Genomic DNA, 7,500 nt, shown 5'->3' on the forward strand with positions numbered 1-7,500 from the left:
TGGAGAGACAGAGAGAGAGAGAAGAGATGGAGAGAGAGAGAGACAGAGAGAGAGAGATGGAGAGGGGAGAACCAAGAGTGAAAGACAATAAAAAAGACAGACACGCCCCCCCCCCCCGCCCACGCACACACACACACACACACACACACACACACACACACACACACACAGGCTTTTTCCCAGAGCAGAGGGATAGATAGCAAGAAAAAAAATGGACGACAGGTCATGATGTGATGGGGTCATGTGTGTGTGTGTGTGTGTGTGTGCGTGTGTGTGTGGTGTGTGTGTGCGTGTGTGTGTGTGTGTGTGTGTTTGTGTGTGTGTGTGTGTGTAGGGGGGGGTATAGTGTGAGAACTATCACCTCTGACTTGTGCAGCCAGGCGACACGTTGGCCTGAAAAGATCCACAGTTCAGCGTTTATCTAAGTGATGGAGGCCGTCACCGCGGCGACGCTCGGCCCTGAGAACTGACACAGCTCCATGTTGATCTAAGGGCCTGTCCACACGGAGACGCTTTTTAGGTTAAACGTAGAAGTTTTGCTTCGTCTTGGCCGAGCGTCCAAACGAATCCTGTAAACGCACTGCCCGAAACCGCACTTTTTTGAAACCTGGTCCCAGAGTGGAAAAATCTGAAACCGTAGCCCGTTTGAATTCGTTTAGACAGCGAAACCGCACATCCTGCTTGCGTATCGATGATGTCATCGCCACACCTCAGCTGCCCTGGACTCGCACTTATAGTATTGCCTAACAATACTAGTTTTCATACATGACATTACCTACGATTACACTCCGTAAGATAAATATCACAACTGATGCCGCGCAGCGCCGATAGCTTATGACTTGGTGGACTGAACACTGTTTTTCCCGGTGTTTTTTTATGCATTCTAGCTACTGTCAGTGACGCGAGAGAACTAAAGTTATTAGGAAAGTGCGGTGTAAGTTTAGGCTACATTAATTTGTGCGTAGTGCCAGTGTCATTCATTTATTTTACATGTCTTACAACATATATACATGCATTCACAGTCGAGTGAAATCAGATATAAGCATACAAAGACGCTTAGAACTCACGTTAAGCCGATGGTAACACACTGAATGCAAATGCGCGATTTGATGCAGGCAAACGTATTGACTGTTACTAACGAAGGTTTTATAGCAATATTATAAATGTGGCGACAGAATAGCCTAGAACTTGGGTAAGCCTTGCGTTCTTGCGTTTAGTAGCCTAATTGCGGTGATAGCCAAAACTAATGTGAATCACGGACTATCCTACAGCCAAAGAAAGTAAAGGTGATTAGTAGGCCTACCTGCGTTAGCCAAATAAAGGACGGGACTGCACCCTTCACAAACCGTAAAATAAAGTTTATTAGTTTTACAGTTGACTACAGTTGACAGTTCATCATCAGTCCACACAAACAATTCTGGTTTCCTTGCACTAGCCATTTCGCCGTAGCCTATTCTGTCTGTTTGTAAAGCACAAACATTTTGCTCAATTTCTGTAAAGAAACAGTGCCACCTATAGGCCTGGGGTATGAAGTAATGTGTTAAGTCGTGTTGAGATGGATCCGTTTGGACGCAAATATTCTTGATACGGTTCCAGGGAAGACGGAGGAAAAAAAGATCGGTTTGGTACGTGTGGACTAGGCCTGAGTGATGAGGAGTGTTAATGCGGCCATGTTTATGTGGGGGGGGGGGTCTCTTCTGGACAAGACATCAGTTACAGCCGAGCAACCCTCTGACAGACAAGACCAGGGGGGATAGAGAGGGGGAGGGAGAGAGAGAGAGAGAGGGGGAGGGAGAGAAAGAGAGAGAGATGGAGGAACTACAGACTGGCTGGAGAGACAGAAAGAGAAAGAGATATGTGTGTGTGTGTGTGTGAGAGAGAGAGAGATGTGTGTGTGTGTGTGTGTGTGAGATATGTGTTTGTGAGAGAGAGATATGTGTGTGTGTGTGAGAGAGAGAGATGTGTGTGTGTGTGAGAGAGAGAGATGTGTGTGTGAGAGAGAGAGATGTGTGTGTGAGAGAGAGATGTGTGTGTGTGTGAGAGAGATGTGTGTGTGTGTGAGAGAGAGATGTGTGTGTGTGTGAGAGAGATGTGTGTGTGTGTGTGAGAGAGAGATGTGTGTGTGAGAGAGAGATGTGTGTGTGTGTGAGAGAGATGTGTGTGTGTGTGAGAGAGAGATGTGTGTGTGTGTGAGAGAGAGATGTGTGTGTGTGAGAGAGAGATTTGTGTGTGTGTGTGAGAGAGAGAGATGTGTGTGTGTGAGAGAGAGATGTGTGTGTGTGAGAGAGAGAGATGTGTGTGTGTGTGTGAGAGAGAGAGATGTGTGTGTGTGAGAGAGAGATGTGTGTGTGTGAGAGAGAGAGATGTGTGTTGTGTGTGTGAGAGAGATGTGTGTGTGTGAGAGAGATGTGTGTGTGAGAGAGATGTGTGTGTGTGAGAGAGAGAGATGTGTGTGTGTGTGTGAGAGAGATGTGTGTGTGTGAGAGAGAGATGTGTGTGTGTGAGAGAGAGAGATGTGTGTGTGAGAGAGATATGTGTTTGTGAGAGAGAGAGAGATGTGTGTGTGTGTGAGAGAGAGATGTGTGTGTGTGAGAGAGAGATGTGTGTGTGTGTGAGAGAGAGATGTGTGTGTGTGAGAGAGAGATGTGTGTGTGAGAGAGAGATGTGTGTGTGTGTGAGAGAGAGAGATGTGTGTGTGTGAGAGAGAGATGTGTGTGTGTGAGAGAGAGATATGTGTGTGTGAGAGAGAGATGTGTGTGTGTGAGAGAGAGATGTGTGTGTGTGTGAGAGAGAGATGTGTGTGTGTGTGAGAGAGAGATGTGTGTGTGTGTGAGAGAGAGATGTGTGTGTGTGTGAGAGAGAGATATGTGTTTGTGAGAGAGAGAGAGAGATGTGTGTGTGTGAGAGAGAGAGATTTTTTTTAATTTGCTAGTTTTTGCCTTTCATCCATTTATACTGCACTGACAGTACACACTTATAATGCCAGCAGTTAGTGACATGTAATCCCCCTCATCCTTAGAAAGCACATTTACACACACACACACACACACATACACACACTGACTTTCAGGCAGAAGAGCCTGTAGGAATGCACACACACACACACACACACACACACACACACACACACACACACACACACACACACACACACACCACTGACCTTCAGGCAGAGGAGCCTGTAGGAATGCACACACACACACACACACACACACACACTCACCTTGGCCTGGTATGTAACGGCCGCTCAAGTCATGCCATGTTCTTGAAAGGCATGCCACCTGCATGAGCCGGCAGAGTGCCACGCTTATACCAGGAACAGGACACTGTGTGTGTGTGTGTGTGTGTGTGTGTGTGTGTGTGTGTGTGTGTGTGTGTGTGTGTGTGTGTGTGTGTGTGAAAACACATCTGACTATAGAACAGGACAAAAGGTTGGAAAGCACAGCGGCATGTCATCTGTTACATATCTGTGTGAGTCTTCAGCTCGTCCACCCAGGTGTGTGTGTGTGTGTGTGTACACAAGAGAGCGTGTATGTACACAAGTTGGTGTGCGTATGCTTGTAGATATCGGTGGTCATAAGGAAATAGATGAACAGGCAGGGAGCGGAAAGGGACTCACACACACACACACACACACCTACACACACACACACACACACACACACACACACACACACAGAATGGAGGAGGATGAGGGTGAGAGGCGGAGAGTGGCGCACATACACACACACAACACACACATGCACACACACAGTGCAACACGCACACACACACACACACACTCTGGGGTCACACAGCCCACAGTCTTTTCTGCACAAGACTTCAGTTACAGCTGGGCGACCCCTAGACAGACAGGACCAGGGGGATGGGGGAACTTCAGACTGGCTGGAGAGAGAGAGAGAGAGAGAGAGAGAGAGAGAGAGAGAGAGAGAGAAAGAGAGAGAGAAAGAGAGAAACAGAGAGAGAGAGAGATGAGTCCCCCAGGAGGGACACACAAACACACACCTCCACAGACACCACAGTACTATCCTTTCTCTCTTTCTCCCTGTGTGTGTGTGTGTGTGTGTGTGTGTTTGTGGAGATGTGTGAGAGGTGTGTGTGTGGAGGTGTGTGAGAGGTGTGTGTGTGGAGAGGTGTGTGTGAGAGGTGTGTGTGTGTGGAGATGTGTGAGAGGTGTGTGTGCGAGAGGTGTGTGTGTGTGGAGGTGTGTGTGTGTGGAGATGTGTGTGTGTGTAAGAGGTGTGTGTGTGGCATCTGCAGAACACAGCACATAGCACAGTGTTTCTCAAACTTTTTCAGACCAAGGACCGCTTAACCAGTAAAAAAAGCCTCACAGACCACCTAGCTAATAGACACAAGGCCTACTCACTGAACCACCTTGCTAATTGTCTTTGCACTTTGCTTATTGTGTCAGAGGATTCATATGATTTAAATTGGCATATCTTACATAGACAGTGTTGCAGAACTGTTTGGATTTACATACAAGGTGGTTCAATATTGCAAACAACTCATCTATATTATTTTTTACCACATCTGCTTGAGGACCACCAGTGGTCCCCGGCCCACACTTTGAGAAACACTGACACAGCAGTCACCAGAGAGGTAGCCACACACACACACACACACACGTGCTGGACCTGCACTACACAGAGCCAAAGGACAGAACAGTGTGTGTGTGTGTGTACAGGAACACTGGCAATGTACAAGTGTGTGTGTGTGTTTGTCTATGTACTTATGTGTATGAGTAAATGTTTGGGTGTGTGTGTGTCCTCCTCTGTGACGCCAGTCCAACGAGGGTCTGCCACGTTTACTGGACAGACCGCCTGTGCTGCCGTCATGGCAACCAATCCACATCATGGTCCCAGACATTCCACAACACACCCAGAATTCTCTGGGAAAATAGCAGCACAGTTCTGTCAGAGAGGAAACAGAGAGAAAGTGAGAGAGAGAGCGAGAAAGAGAGAGGAGAGAGAGAGAGAGAGAGAGAGGAAGGGAAACAGCCACTCCTTCCAGAGTTGGCTATTATCACTGGCGACTGTGGAACACTACGGAACACCACGGTGCGGAACACTACGGAACACCACGGTGCGGAACACTACGGAACACCACGGTGCGGAACACTTACCACGTGTTCCTTTCTCCAGTTGGACTCAGAGGTCTATTTGTCCACCTGCCAAGACTTCCTTGTAAGGATGTTGTCTCTCTCACTCTCACACACACACACACCCTCTTCCCGTAGATGGTGTCATGTCTGTGTTTCCCGCTCCGAGGGATGTTTGCAAACACACACACACACACACACACACACCACACACACACACACACACATTTCCTGTCCAGAGTCATTGGTAGTCCACTCTCCTCTTACACAATGAATTAGAGAGGTCAGTGCAAACGAAAGTGACCTAACAGGAACAGTGTTTTTCTGATCTCACACACACACACACACACACACACACACACACACACAAGGCTCCTCTCCTGCACTTTGTGCCCCCTTAGTTAAAGAGTAATGTCCTGAAAATTCCCCAGCCCCAGAAAGGCAGTGTGTGTATGACTGTGTGTGTGTGTGTGTGTGTGTGTGTGAGGTGTGTGTGTGTGTTTGTCTAATGCCAGACTGAAGGTGGCTGTGTGTATACACATGTGGGAGATTGTGCCATTGCACATGAGTGAGTATGTGCTCTTGTGTGTGTGTGTGTGTGTGTGTGTGTTTGTGTGTGTGTGCCCTTGTGTTTGATGTTCATGCCGTGCCATGTGTACACAGCTCTTTGTGTGTCTGTGCGTGTACGTGTGTGTGCATGTGTGCATGTGTGTGTCTGTGTGTGTGTGTGTGTCCGTATGCAGGCACATAAACAATCCCTTGACAATCAACACAAAGCCAGTGGAGTCGCTCTGACGCAGGACTACACTGTAATCTGTACTGCTGCACGACAGGCAGTATTCATGGTCTACATGCTCACAGACAGGTCTACAGGCTCACAGACAAGAAGTACGCATCAGGTCTACAGGCTCACAGACAAGTCTACAGGCCCACAGACAGGTCTACAGGCTCACAGACAAGATAGATAGATAGATAGACACTTTATTGATCCCCAAGGGGAAATTCAAGGTCTCAGTAGCATACAGACATCACACACAACATGCACTTACAGCAGAAATAGTAAAATAAGTATATAAATCTAAAAAAATCACTGCACAATACAGGCAGTAGAAGATAAACATGATACTAAAATACTAAAATACTAAATAAACTAAATCAAACATCCACATAGTGTGCTTAAGGATGATCAAGCATGAGGCGCTTGCAGTGACAGGGCAGGGACTGGGTAAATGAGTAAGTTCAACAGTGCAACAGTGCAAGAGTAAAGACGAAGTACGCATCAAGTCTATAGGCACAGACAGGTCTACAGGCACAGACAATCCTTTATCTGAAACTTGGGTTTTAAGTGCCTTTCTCAAAGGCACAATGGTGGCAGCCAGGATTGAACCCACAACTTTTCAGGCTACTCCATGCTAGCCCAGCTCCTTAGCCACTATGCTACTGCATGCTAGCCCGGCTCCTTAGCCACTATGCTACTGCATGCTAGCCCGGCTCCTTAGCCACTATGCTACTGCATTCTAGCCCGGCTCCTTAGCCACTATGCTACTGCATTCTAGCCCGGCTCCACTAGTCTTTCTCTCTCTAGTCTAGTCTGTCTCTCTTCCCATACTTTGTCTCTCTCCCCATACTCTCTCTTTCTCTCTCTCTTTCTTTCATACTCTCTCTTTCTCTCTCTCTCCCTATACTCTCTCTCTCTCTCTCTCCCCATACTCTCTCTCTCTCCCTATACTCTGTGTCTCTTGTCTGGCATGAGAGGCTGCCACAGCCTGGCACTAGGGTGAAGGGCAGGGAGAGGACCGCATGCTCGCTGAGCTTCTGGTATGCCACCCCCAGCGGGCAGGAATGCCAGCGATGCAGCGGTGTGCATCCTGTCAACGGCTCTGCTGAGACCTGGGAAGCGTGTGTGTGTGTGTGTGTGTGTGTGTGTGTGTGTGTGTGTGTGTGTGTGTGTGTGTGTGTGTGTGTGTGTGTGTGTGTGTGTGTGTGTGTGTGTGTGTGTGTGTGTGTGTGTGTGTGTGTGTGTGTGTGTGTGTGTGTGTGTGTGTGTGTGTGTGTGTGTGTGTGTGTGTGTGTGTGTGTGTGTGTGTGTGTGTGTGTGTGTGTGTGTGTGTGTGCGCATATGGGCAGCCGTGGCCTACTGGTTAGCGTTTCGGACTTGTAACCGGAGGGTTGCCGGTTCAAACCCTGACCAGTAGAAAGCGGCTGAAGTGCCCTTGAGCAAGGCACTTAACCCCTCACTGCTCCCCGAGCGCCGCTGTTGAAGCAGGCAGCTCACTGCGCCGGGATTAGTGTGTGCTTCACCTCACTGTGTGTTCACTGTGTGCTGAGTGTGTTTCACTAATTCATGGATTGGGATAAATGCAGATGCCAAATTTCCCTCACGGGATCAAAAGAGTATA

The sequence above is a fragment of the Alosa sapidissima genome, chromosome 12, assembly GCF_018492685.1.
Source record: "Alosa sapidissima isolate fAloSap1 chromosome 12, fAloSap1.pri, whole genome shotgun sequence".
NCBI classification, from domain to species: domain Eukaryota; kingdom Metazoa; phylum Chordata; class Actinopteri; order Clupeiformes; family Clupeidae; genus Alosa; species Alosa sapidissima.